Here is a 12,237-nt window from a genome sequence, read left to right on the forward strand (position 1 = left end):
AATGCGAGGTCTTCGACCTCTTTTTCTTTTTTTTTTTTGTATTTCGGTTATTGAAAAATTCAGGGAGAGTTCGCATTTGGTAAATGCGAGCTTAAGGAACTCGCATTTCACAAATGCGAACACCCCTTTTACAGAATCCCATACACAAAATGCCCCCTTTGTAGAATTTTTTTAAAATTCATCATAATATTAGAAATTTCTCCCCATTCTAGTCATCCTGTTTTGCCAGGACCATAAGCTTTGCTGCAAATGAGGAAATAAATCATGTTAAGCATACTTAAGCTAGCAAGAACCCAATAGTAATAATCATAGTGACCCTTATTGATGTTGGTCGCAATCCTGCTTTTTTTTCCTCCCAGTTTTGAGAGTTTGTCAATGGCGTTCATAAGCAAACTTGCAACAAGATTTGCCGCAGACACCCCAAGTGAGAACAAAGTGGAAGATATACTTGACATGCTTCTGGGGGACTCGGAATAGTAGAACTCATTCTGTGCAACTGCACTTGCAGCTTCAGCAGCGCCGATCAGGAAATATTGGGAAGAAGGCAAAGTACTGACATGTCCACCACTGCTTCTGAATCATCCGAATATCCTTCCCTGATAGCCAGACTACGTCGCTTAGCCTCCACTGTTGCTGTTACTATCATGCATACAAAAGACAGGAGCAATCCAATTCCCATTCTTTCCCTTGTTGAGAGATGAACAGGTATTCCCATGATTCTTGATGCAATAGGCAGGATAATGCGATCATAAAGCGCTATCCATAGTATGACGCTGATAATGATAAACATGCCAAAAGAACCTGCTGGTATTTCAAAGCTCGAACCAAGTTTCCTGTTCATGGAATTTGCTTGAAGCACAGAAAAAGAGCCCTGGCTGACATTTACGGACATTATCATTCCTGTGGACCATATGGGAATTACTTTGAGAAGCGTCTTAAAGTCCTCAACTTGATTTACTGTGCAAAGAGTCCAAGGATCAGCTGCTATTCCATCTGTTGTCAAGTCCTTCTCAGGATCTATTATGATGCAAGCTTTATTTAAGAACCTGAAAGGACAAATTCTTGAAGTTCTTGTAAGAGATTAATGTATGTATGACCTAATAGCTATTGTTCTTTTGAATGTTCAAACTTCAAACAACTATGAAAGAACGTTCTCAGAGTCAAAAACATTATAACAAATGTTGAAATCAACACCAGGGGAAAAACAATGTAGTCGTACTTGTGAACCAATTTCATCTACCAAAGACAGACATCCTCGACTAAACAAGTACTAATAAGTTGTTGCTAACTACCTGATTTTTCCCATGTTCATAGATAACGAGAGAATTTTTGTACTTCCCTAGTCTAGGACCTGAGAACGGAGCTAATCAATTTCAACAAGAAAACAATATGATCAAGGGGACGCTACTCTAAATTTGAACATTATTGAAATATGCCAACTTTTCCTACAGATTTTATCAGATTGAGTTTGATATCAAAATAATTTAGTTATTAGAAAAATAAGAATATTTGTTAACCAAAGATTATGTTGGTTTGTTAACAAATATTTTAGCTAAGATTTGCTAGTAGAAGAAGATTATATTTTTGTTGAGATTTTTAGGATAATTATTAGTTGAATATTTTGTTAGTTTGTTTCATATAATCACTATAAATAGTGAGTTAATGAATGAATAACGTAAGCTCATTTTCCATCTTCAATACAAGTCTCTTATAAGCTTTTTTTTCAACACTAAGGTGTTGTTTCTTAGTTTATGCCCCAAAAAACCAACAAAGTGATATCAGAGCCAATGTCTTAAGGGCCTGAGTCTTTTTTTTTTAGAGTGATGCATTGGTGAGGATCCTTTATAAGTTCAAAACCATGACAGGAAAGAGTTTTTTGTCAAATGTTTCAACTTTTAGTAGTGAAACTTACCAAATTTGGGCCATAAAATTTTGGACTTATTTGGTAGTCAATGATCTACGGGATATGGTGGAGACGAATTTTGTTTCACCAGCATTTGAAGAGTTGATGGATATACAAATTAAAGACCACAAAGTTGCAGTTAGACAAAGATCCAAAACCAACATTCACATATCAGTTTTTGATGCCGTTTTCACAAGGACAATGGCTAATGATTTGATTGAGAATAAATTATTCTCAATTTAAAAAAAAAAGGAAAAGTTTCACTATGAATTGGTCAGATTTTGACAATTCTAAAGTGGAACATGATGATGAAATCAAGATTTCAGATCCTGAAAAATTCAGGAGGAGATCATTGATAAGTCAGGAGGTATCAAATTGATTCCTGATATTTATCAAGATTATAACATTTCTGTTTTTGAGTCTGTAGATTTTGATGGTGATGACAAAACGAAGAATGCAGAATTTCATATTTTCTGTATAGGTTCAAATGTCGTCGAAGGATGTTCCACTTTAAACCTATGAGAAGGTTATTTGGAAACATTAAAAAAAAATCATCTTTTATGTGGAGTTTGGCATGAGAAGACAAAAGAAGTGGTTTGTTGCAAGACTAATATTTAGCTTGCATAAAAACCTAAAGGAAGAAGTTCATTGCAAGGCTAATCATCAATTGCAGAACTTCTTACAAAAGTCTCGTCCAAAACAAGATTCAAAAATTTGAGAAGACAATTGAAAATCTGCAGCAAAAGTGGCAAGGACGAGTGTTGAGATATGCCAACTTTTCCTTACAGATTTTATTAGATTGAGTTTGATATCAAAATAATTTAGTTATTAGAAAAATAAGGATATTTGTTAACCAAAGATCATGTTGGTTTGTTAACAAATATTTTAGCTAAGATTTGCTAGTAGAAGAAGATTATATTTTGTTGAGATTTTTATGATAATTATTAGTTAAATATTTTGTTAGTTTGTTTCATGTAATCACTATAAATAGTGAGTTAATGAATGAATAACGTAAGCTCATTTTCCATCTTCAATACAAATCTCTTATAAGCTTTTTTTTCAACACTAAGGTGTTGTTTCTTAGTTTATGCCCAAAAAACCAACAAACATCCACTCACCTTAGTTTTTCACTTGGAAGATTTGATGGACCCTTCTGGTGATGGTACAGCGTGTTTGAGCTCTCTGTTGATACTTTTATACGTTGTTTTCTATTAGCGGCTACAGCCACTTGAAGCATTCCAACCATTAAGCTTGAATTTGCCTTCAACTTGACATAAAAGGGTGAAGCCAGGCAGAATGACAGAGCTGAAATGAACATGAGCGCGACTGGAATGCCAAAACCAACTTGCCATCCCATGTTGTCTTGTAGATATACAATACAAGTAAAAGCAACTAAAACAGAAAGTGTGCATGAAGCATAGTACCAGCTGAAATAGCGCTCCAATACCCATCCATTGTTCTGTCCACCTGCTCTTCTCAACTGATTAGCACCAAAAGCTAAGGATGAAGACCTAATTCCTCCACTTCAAATGGACATTAGTCCAAAACAAGAACACAAGAGAAAGTGTTGCGAAGTTGTTGTAGAGCTACAATTATCATTGGATTCATCACATGGAGGCGGCCTTGCTTGTGGAATCCTAGTTGTCAGCCACAAAAGAACCATTCCCTTCAAAGTAAAAATCATTTTTCAGATCATTCAATCAGTGTTAGAAATGCTACACTAAATTCAGAGAAGGTGGTAACAGATTCCTGTGCTTTACTGGTCAGCAGTATGATGCTTTCCTACGACTGCATGACAAGGATGATGTGAAAGGAGCCGGTTCTCTTTCAGTTTTTATTTTTTCAGCCCATATCTAAGAACTAATGTTTTTAGTTCTCTTCATTGCAAAGAAATATAGATGGAGGTTGATTTGTAATTGAAACTACAATTTAAAGCTGCTGTGTGTACACAGAAACTAATGCCCTCCGTAATTTTTCAGATGCCATATAAAGTTGGAATCCTCTATATGGAAGATGAAGGAGTTGAAGCCCTAAAAAATAGAAGAGTTAACAAAGAATGAGAGTGGCTGGATCCAGAATTACACCAAAAATTCTAACACACGCTTTGCTGATGAGCAATGTTCCTAAGAAACGAGAGAATTTTGTTAGTGCGTAAAGATTACAAAGTGAAAGAACAAAAATGATATATTTTTCACCTGGTTACCTTTTCCATCCCTTTCAAACAAAACGACCAGCAGGAAAATAATACACACCACAATTTACTGACAATGGCGTACGATTCAAAGGACATCGCAACTCGCTCTTCTCACATGATAATCTGTAACATTATTGTCCAATTTCTTCTTCTTCTTCTTCTTCCCTTTTTCTTTCCTTTTTTTTCTTTGGCATGTATATATAGCACAAGATTTGCGACTCTATCCTCTGGACATGCCTCTAATTGATACCAAATTCCTCACAAGAGTAATCCAATTAAATGGCTCGTTTGACCCAAAAAAAGAAGGCATATACAAGAGTTTGATGTTTCTCAAGAACGGGAGATAATCCAACCATATTCTGGGAGTAAAAGAATAGATTCAAAAACAGAAAAGAGGTTGCCTTTTCTCCCTCTTCTACTTTACGATTCCGTACGAACTGGAAATATGTTAAACTACATCCAATAATACATAATAATTGCCAAGAATTCGATATGAATTGGATTTTCATGTAGATTGCTATCTGGGTTATATCCCACAGAAAAAAACACAAAAAAAACCCAACCATCAAAAATATAAAATAAAATCAAATCCACCAGTAAAGCAAAAAGCTAGGGGTACTTTCAAGAAGTAGTCCATTTTACCATACAATCTGCAGTTGAAAATGACATGATGGATGAACAAGCAAGAAATAAGCACACATTGTACAATGATGTATTAATTACTGAGACCAGTAAAGTTTGTACATGTAATACTTACCAGAAGGCTAAAAACACATCCAAATAAGATCATCCGAAATCGACCCACAAATGAATCCGCAACTAGAGCACCAAGAAGGGGCATGAAATTTGTTGCCGCTGACCAAAGAGTATGTTGGATCCAGTTGCCAACTTGCCATCTTCAAATGATATTCTCTTGTCAAGTACAAAATCATGTTAGGGTGTGGCCCATTGCTTGCCACCTGCTCAAAAGAGTCAAAAGACTCATTTGCTGCCCCAAAAAAAAAAAAAATCAAAAAGCAAAACGGTCAATTCAAAGTAGAAAATTTTATTTTAGTAGTTCATCACTGAACTTCAATTTAATAAACTTACACAAAATCAGAATCAGATATGGCCAAAGTGAATAAGGGTCGTGTAGTTTCTTGTTTGCAAAAGGAGGCTTCAGTCCTCAAACCCTCCTTTCTACACGTTCGAGAAAAGAAAAGAAAAGAAAAAAAAAATGTTACCTAAAATGAATGGCATGGTTTTGAAGCCACCCTTTCCTGCAGACGCATCGTGATCATCATCAAGTAAAGGCTTGGTGATCAACTTTTCACTTTCAGCAGCAGAGTTCTCCATCATGTATATGTGGGCTTCTGCTGTTTCTTCTGTTTCTTCTTCTTCTGCAATGAAATGTGCTGAGCATTTAAATTGATCTTGTCCAACAAACACAGAAACACCCTGAGGGCGAAGGCACTGAGCAGTGAAACAATGAAAATTCCGTTTCAAGGAACTGCTGTTGTTTGTGGTGGTCCATAAGATCAAACAAAAGAGTTGAAAAAAAAAAAGGAAACAATGAAGTCTAGACCTTACGTCCATTACATTTTTCTTGTTTGTTTCTGGCTTAAGAGTGGATTCCTTACGTTAAAGTGTCGAACTCGAACGGCCGGGGAGCAGAGCAATGACACCTGGTACCGTTGGGTTATTCCAACGGTCCAGATTGAATTACACAATTTTCACTAGACAACCTCTTAAAAAATAGGCCAAAGTTAACAAGTATATTCTAGTGTATAGACTAATTAACTTAAAGTAAAATGTAACATACGGTAAATTAATGGCAAATTCTGTGGTCACTTAGTGAAAATATAGTTCAAAAGATGGAAAAATTCCTTAGTTTTTCAATCTAGAGTAATTGGACATTTTTTTGTGTTTGGGGCGAAAATTAAAGTAAGATTATTAGTTGAGGGCCTCACGTTAGTTTTTCATAAAAGTGAAATTTAATTAAGAAAGTATTTAAATGCAAGGTAGGAAAATCAATGTAAAACAATGCATTTAAATGATAAATTAAGTGTATTGACATGCACAAAAAGGTAATGCAATTATTATTTTGACACAAGAATTTTACAACTCAATCAAGTCGTTAATCCACTAGAAGCCAAATCGAATTTAAGTTGATACTCGACTCATTGTCAGTTAAATAAAATTCGGAAGATATCATTCTTAAACTTGTTTGTGTTTGAAGATTAAAATTTCGGACAACTTAAGTTGATTGTCATAAAGATAACCATACACTTCATAAAATAAGCCAACTCTAAAATATGTCACCTAAAATACCTTTATATACTTTTTCTATTTAATCTTACATATCTTTTTTTTGTATTTATTTTTTTCCTGATTAATCTTATATTTCTAAAAATGTGATACCCGAAATATATTTTTGAGCATCCACAGACCCATTTTTGAAAGGTCTAATACCTGAATTTTTCAAAGATCTTCCAAATACAGAAAATTAAACGCAGAATCATTTCTGCACCCCTCTCTCCCTCTCTCTCTCTCTCTCTATTAAATTCTTACGGGTATATATTTTTCATTAAATGCAGAATCATTTTTCACCGCCTTCAATTGGGTGGGGTGGGGGATTTGGATAATGAAGAACTGGAGAAGCGGGACAAATGAAGGTAGAATTGAGAAATGGTATGGGTAGGGGGAACTGGGAAGAAAGATACGAAGAAGAAAAATGAAATGGTGAAAGAAAGAGGAAAGAGAAATGGAAAACGATAAGAAAGAAAATTGCCAAAGGAAAAGGATCAGAAAAAAAAAAAAACAAAATCGATGAAGAAAAAATGCCAATGGACGGACAACTTCTGTTCTACATGTGATGTACGTTAACCGAAGTGATTAAGTGCTGTGAAAACCCCAAAAAATAAAATAAAAAATAAAAAACTACTGGTTTGCGCTAAAAAATGGCCACCGCCTAATGATGGCGTTGAAATCTAAAAATTCACTTCGTTGAAGAAATTGATCAGAGGCTAAATCTTTTTTTTTTTGGGAAATGTAACTGGTGCACAGCAAAAGATGAAATTCCAGCCTTTGATGTTTCAGGATGCCATGTCTTGATGTCGGTTTGAATGTGTAATTTTTAGAATATTCGTATAAAATTTTATTAATTTATTGTAGAAAAACTAAAATCAATAGAAGAGCGTTCGTGTATTTAGAGTTTGAAAGAATTAAAAACTTTCCTTTTTTTTCCTATTTTTTCCTTTTTCCTTTTATTTTTTAATTTCCTTTCTCTCCTCCCTTCTCCTTCGTCCCCACACCCCTACATCAGATCAACCCTTCCTCCCTCCCTGTCGACTGTCGCCTCCCGCCACTACTGCGGCCACTCATCTTCTTCCTTTTTTTTTCTTCTTCATGCCCTTTCTCCCTCCATCTCCTCATTCCTCATTCCGCTCTCTTCCCTTCCTCCACTCCTCCCTTTCGCCCGCTACTCCCTCTTCACCAACCCCTTTCCGTTCTCTTTTCCCTCTCTGGAAGGGGGGAGGAGGAGGATGGAAAACGAAAAGGAGGAGAAGGGAAAAGAGGGAGGTAGATGAAGGGAGAAAAAAAATGCAAACCACCAGCACTGGTGAGTGAGGTAGTGGCAATGGCTAGGGGTGGGAATGGGGCGGGGGACACCTCCCCCAACCCCCGCCCCGTTGCATTTTAATTCCCCCCGCCGCCCACCCCCGGCTTCCCCTGCCCCGCCCTTCATTATAATTAAATTTGAGCAAATAATCAAATACTAAAATATCAACATATCACCAAATTATTATTCATTATAACTTCACAATTGAAACTCATAAAAATAATTAAACAAAGGTTATTTGAATACAATCTAATATGATAAAACAAATATAACTAAAATAATCAAGTTTTCACTTTTGATATAAATACAATCACTAAATTATTATTGTATTTTTTTCCGAAAAAAGTGTTATTGTATTAAGTGTAGTTAAGCATTTAACATAAATGTATTAATAAATTTAGTATAAATAATTAATAATTTTTATTAATAGAAATGTATAATTAGTAGTATAATTGATAATATCATTATATATATAATTATGCACATATATATATATTTCAAACGCCCCACCCCCCTCCCCGTTTCTAAACGGGAGGGAAAAATTCCCCCCGGCCCCCGCCCCAATGACCCCCCGCGGGTGCCTGCCCCCGTTGCCATCCCTAGCAATGACAACGGTAGGTTGAAGTGGGAGGGTAACGATAGAAGAGGAAAATGATGTATATTTTTGATAGGTTACAATTTTATTATTTATTTTATTATTAATTTCCCCTATTACCTGATCTGATGTGGATTAATTATTAGATTCTACTCATTTTTCGTAATTTGCATTTATTTCAGGGATAGAACGAAAATACCACAATCAAGATCAATTTGACAGTCATCAGGAAAGAATTCAAATGAAAGGCATATAGGGGCATTTTGGGAACAAAAGAGATGCAAGCCCTTTTTGGGCAATTTGGGCCGAAGTGTTCTTTTCCCTTGGGAGCCGCCGCACAAGAGGAGATCTTAGTTAGCAATTAGGTAGAAAAATTGGGCAGAGGACAAGCACTACTTTTAGGCTTTAGCTTAGTTTTTCTTTTGACTTTTCGTCTTTTCGTCTTATTGTGCTTTTGCTTCCATTGGATGTGAAGGCAAAGAAAAGCAATTGGGCATTCTTTGTAATCTTGACTTTTCCTTCATTGCCGAACTGAATTGAATTTTCTCAATTTCGGAGACGATGGCCACAATTGTTGCTGCAACTTTGTGTGGGTCTTTCTTATCCGAGATGAACTAAATCTTCTTCTCTAGTCAAGGAACAACGGAGGTTTTGGTTCACCTAAAACTTGTGAGATCGATTTAATTTTATCATTTTTATTTTATTTATTAGTATTCGCATATTCTCTGATTACAGTGATTATAATTGTCCAATTAATTGATTGTCTTGGATCCGGATAATTAGTTGATTGGGTAATCTATTGTCAATTAGGGCATTAAATCCGTAATTGTTTAATTGCCTTGAAATAGTAACAACTGGCATGATTGGGTTTGTGTCACGAAAATACGCGGGCTAATTTGAAATAACCCTGGTAGTGCGTTATTTGGTTAGAATAGGGCTCCTCTAATACGTAAGGCAATTGGGGAATTAAATTCTGTGGGCGTATCTAGAATTATTTCTCAATTAGAGCAGTGATTAACGGGTGTACCTTAATCACCGACACAGTAAGGAGGGGTTGACTGTCATCGCTTGTTTGGCAGTTATAACCTATTTATTAATAAATAATTGAAATTGCTTGTGCATCGATGATCAATTAGGTGAACCATTGCTGAAATTATTTCTTGGCTAGATCTTTAATTATTATTACCTTGATTTTAGGAAATTGCCATTTGATTTTTAGTTGCCTATTTTATTTTATTTTTAATTATTTTCTTGTTTTAATTGTTTTAGACCTTCAATTATTGTTACTCTAAGTTTAGTGAATTGTCATTTAATTTCTAGTTAACTATTCATTTTTATTTGAATTTCTTTGATTGTCAACTTCTGCACAAAAACATCCCCTGTGTTATTTTTGGATTTCGAAAGAGACAAATACTCCCAGTCCCTGAGAATACGACCCTACTTGCCCTGTTTACAAATTAATATTTATTTGTGAAAAAAAGTCATCCCATTCGAGTATATCGGATCAAACAAACTCTTCGGGAACAGGATAAATCAAATAATCCATTGCACACCTAGAATCTCTACTCCAGTACTTGGAATCGGGTTTTGGCTATTTTAATTGGCAATTAGGCTTATTTTTTGTATTGTACAGGCTTCGACAACCTGTCAATTTTTGGCACCGCTGCCGGGGACTGGCGTTATTATTTGTTTCTTTTTAAGTTCATTTTTGCTCTAATTTTCTGGTATTTTTCTAGTGTATGCCTCGGTCTTCTCGTACAGGTGAATTGATTTTTGACCCTGAAGTAGAGAAGATCGTGCGTAGAACGAGAAAGAAAACTAGACAGCTCAGAGAGGAGCAGTCCAGTGTTGCATCTCAAGGACTTAATCCAGAGGTTGAGTCAACGGATTTGCGTAGTGATAACTCAAGTGATTCAGATCAAGAGGAAATCACCATGGCGAATGCACAAACATTAAGGCAGTTGGCTGCTCCCAATTTAAATCAGCAACCTCTATGCATTACTTTCTCAAGTTTAAATGATAACACTCCATTTGAATTAAAATCTGGTCTAATTCATCTTTACCATCATTTTATGATTTACCAGGTGAGGAGCCGTATAAACACCTGCAAGAGTTTGATGTAGTTTGCAACAGCATGAAGCCCCCAGGTATTACAGAAGTGCAGATAAAAATGATGACATTCCCCTTCTCTTTGAAGGACTTTGCAAAAGACTGGCTGTACTACCTGCCACCAGGTAGTATCACCACGTTGGACCAGTTGAAGAAAAAATTCTTGGACAAATATTTTCCGGCGTCTCGAGTTGCAAGTCTAAGGAAGGAGATCTGCCGTATCAAGCAACACCCAAGCGAGTTCCTCTATGAGTATTGGGAGCGATTCAAGGAATTGTGCATCAAGTGCCCCCAGCACCAAATAAGTGAGCAGTTGCTCATACAATATTTTTTACGAGGGGCTACTTTTGAGATACAGGACCATAATTGATGCTGCAAGTGGAGGGGCATTGGTGAACAAGACCCCTCGAGCAGCATGGGAGCTAATTGAGGGAATGGTTGAGAATTCGCAACAGTTGGGTACAAGGGAGGATGTCCCGATACGCAAGGTGAATGAGGTAGAGACATCCTCTATCCAGCAGCAGCTGACTGAGTTGACCTCTTTTGTTAGGCAACTGGCTGTAGGAAATGCATCTTAGGCTAAGGTGTGCAGAATTTGCACTACGATGGGCCATTCTACAGATATGTGTTCGATGATTCAAGAAGAAAGTGCAGAGCAAGTGAACATGGCTGGTCACGCGCCCGCGCCAAGAATGCCCTATGACCCGTACTCGAATACATATAATCCGAGTTGGAGAGATCACGCTAACTTCAGTTATGAAGGCAATAGGCAGCCCAATTTTGTACCTAATAGACCACAGGGGCATCACCAGCAGTATCAGCCCCGCCCACCACCACCTCCGTCACCAAATTGTAGTCCATCTTTGGAGGAGATGATGAAGCAATTAATTGCTAATCAACAAAAGACAGATTCTGACCTAGAAGGTATGAGAAATCAACTGGGCCAGATACCAGTAATGCAAAATCTGCTAAGTCAGATAGCAGTGGCAATCAACCGCCTGGAATCCCAAGTTTTTGAAAAATTGCCTTCTCAACCTAAATTGAACCTGAAGAATGTAAGTGCAATGATCTTAAGGAGTGGTAAGGAAATTCAGGAGTCCGAACTCACGATTTCTAAGGACAAAGATGAGGAAAGGATCGATAATGAGCTTGAAAAGGAAGACAGCAATGGCACAAATCAAAAGGTACTCCCTGATCCAATCATTACAGTTAGAACTAACCCGCATCCCTTTCCTAACAGGTTGGAGAAACCGAGGAAGCAGGATAAGGAGAAGGAGATTCTGGAGGTGTTTCGCAAGGTAGAGATCAATATTCCCTTGTTAGACGCCATCAAGCAAGTGCCGAAGTATGCAAAGTTTTTGAGGGACTTATGTGTCAACCGAAGACGGCTGAGAGGGGATGAAAGGGTCATTGTGGGGAAGAACGTGTCAGCAGTTCTCCAAAGGAAACTTCCACTGAAGTGCGGGGATCCAGGTAGGTTTACTGTCCCATGTAGGATAGGTAATACTTTCATTAGGAATACCCTGCTGGACTTAGGAGCATCGATCAACGTAATGCCTAAATCTATGTATGCTTTTCTGAAGCTCGATCCATTAAAAGAAACTGAGAAAATAATTTAATTAGCTGACCGAACAAATGCATACCCTGATGGGTTGGTCGAGAATGTGCTGGTTAAAGTTAATGAATTGGTATTCCCGACTGACTTTTATATATTTGATATGGATGATGACTATTCTCCCGACCCTTTGCCTTTACTATTAGGTAGACCCTTTTTTAGCACAGCACAGACAAAAATTGACATTAATAAGGGTATATTGTCCATGAAATTTGATGGA

General features: G+C 36.8%; 1 non-coding gene and 1 pseudogene across 1 annotated transcript; both read right to left on the reverse strand.

Moving 5' to 3' along the window:
• Positions 1-212: 212 nt before the first annotated feature.
• LOC113780740 lies at positions 213-5,672 on the reverse strand (annotated as a pseudogene).
• A 4,926-nt stretch (positions 5,673-10,598) lies between these two features.
• LOC113781818 lies at positions 10,599-10,705 on the reverse strand. The gene has a single exon (XR_003469722.1). It is a non-coding gene; the product is annotated as a small nucleolar RNA R71 (small nucleolar RNA).
• Between the last annotated feature and the right edge of the window lie 1,532 nt (positions 10,706-12,237).

Source organism: Coffea eugenioides, chromosome 8, assembly GCF_003713205.1.
Source record: "Coffea eugenioides isolate CCC68of chromosome 8, Ceug_1.0, whole genome shotgun sequence".
Lineage (NCBI taxonomy): Eukaryota > Viridiplantae > Streptophyta > Magnoliopsida > Gentianales > Rubiaceae > Coffea > Coffea eugenioides.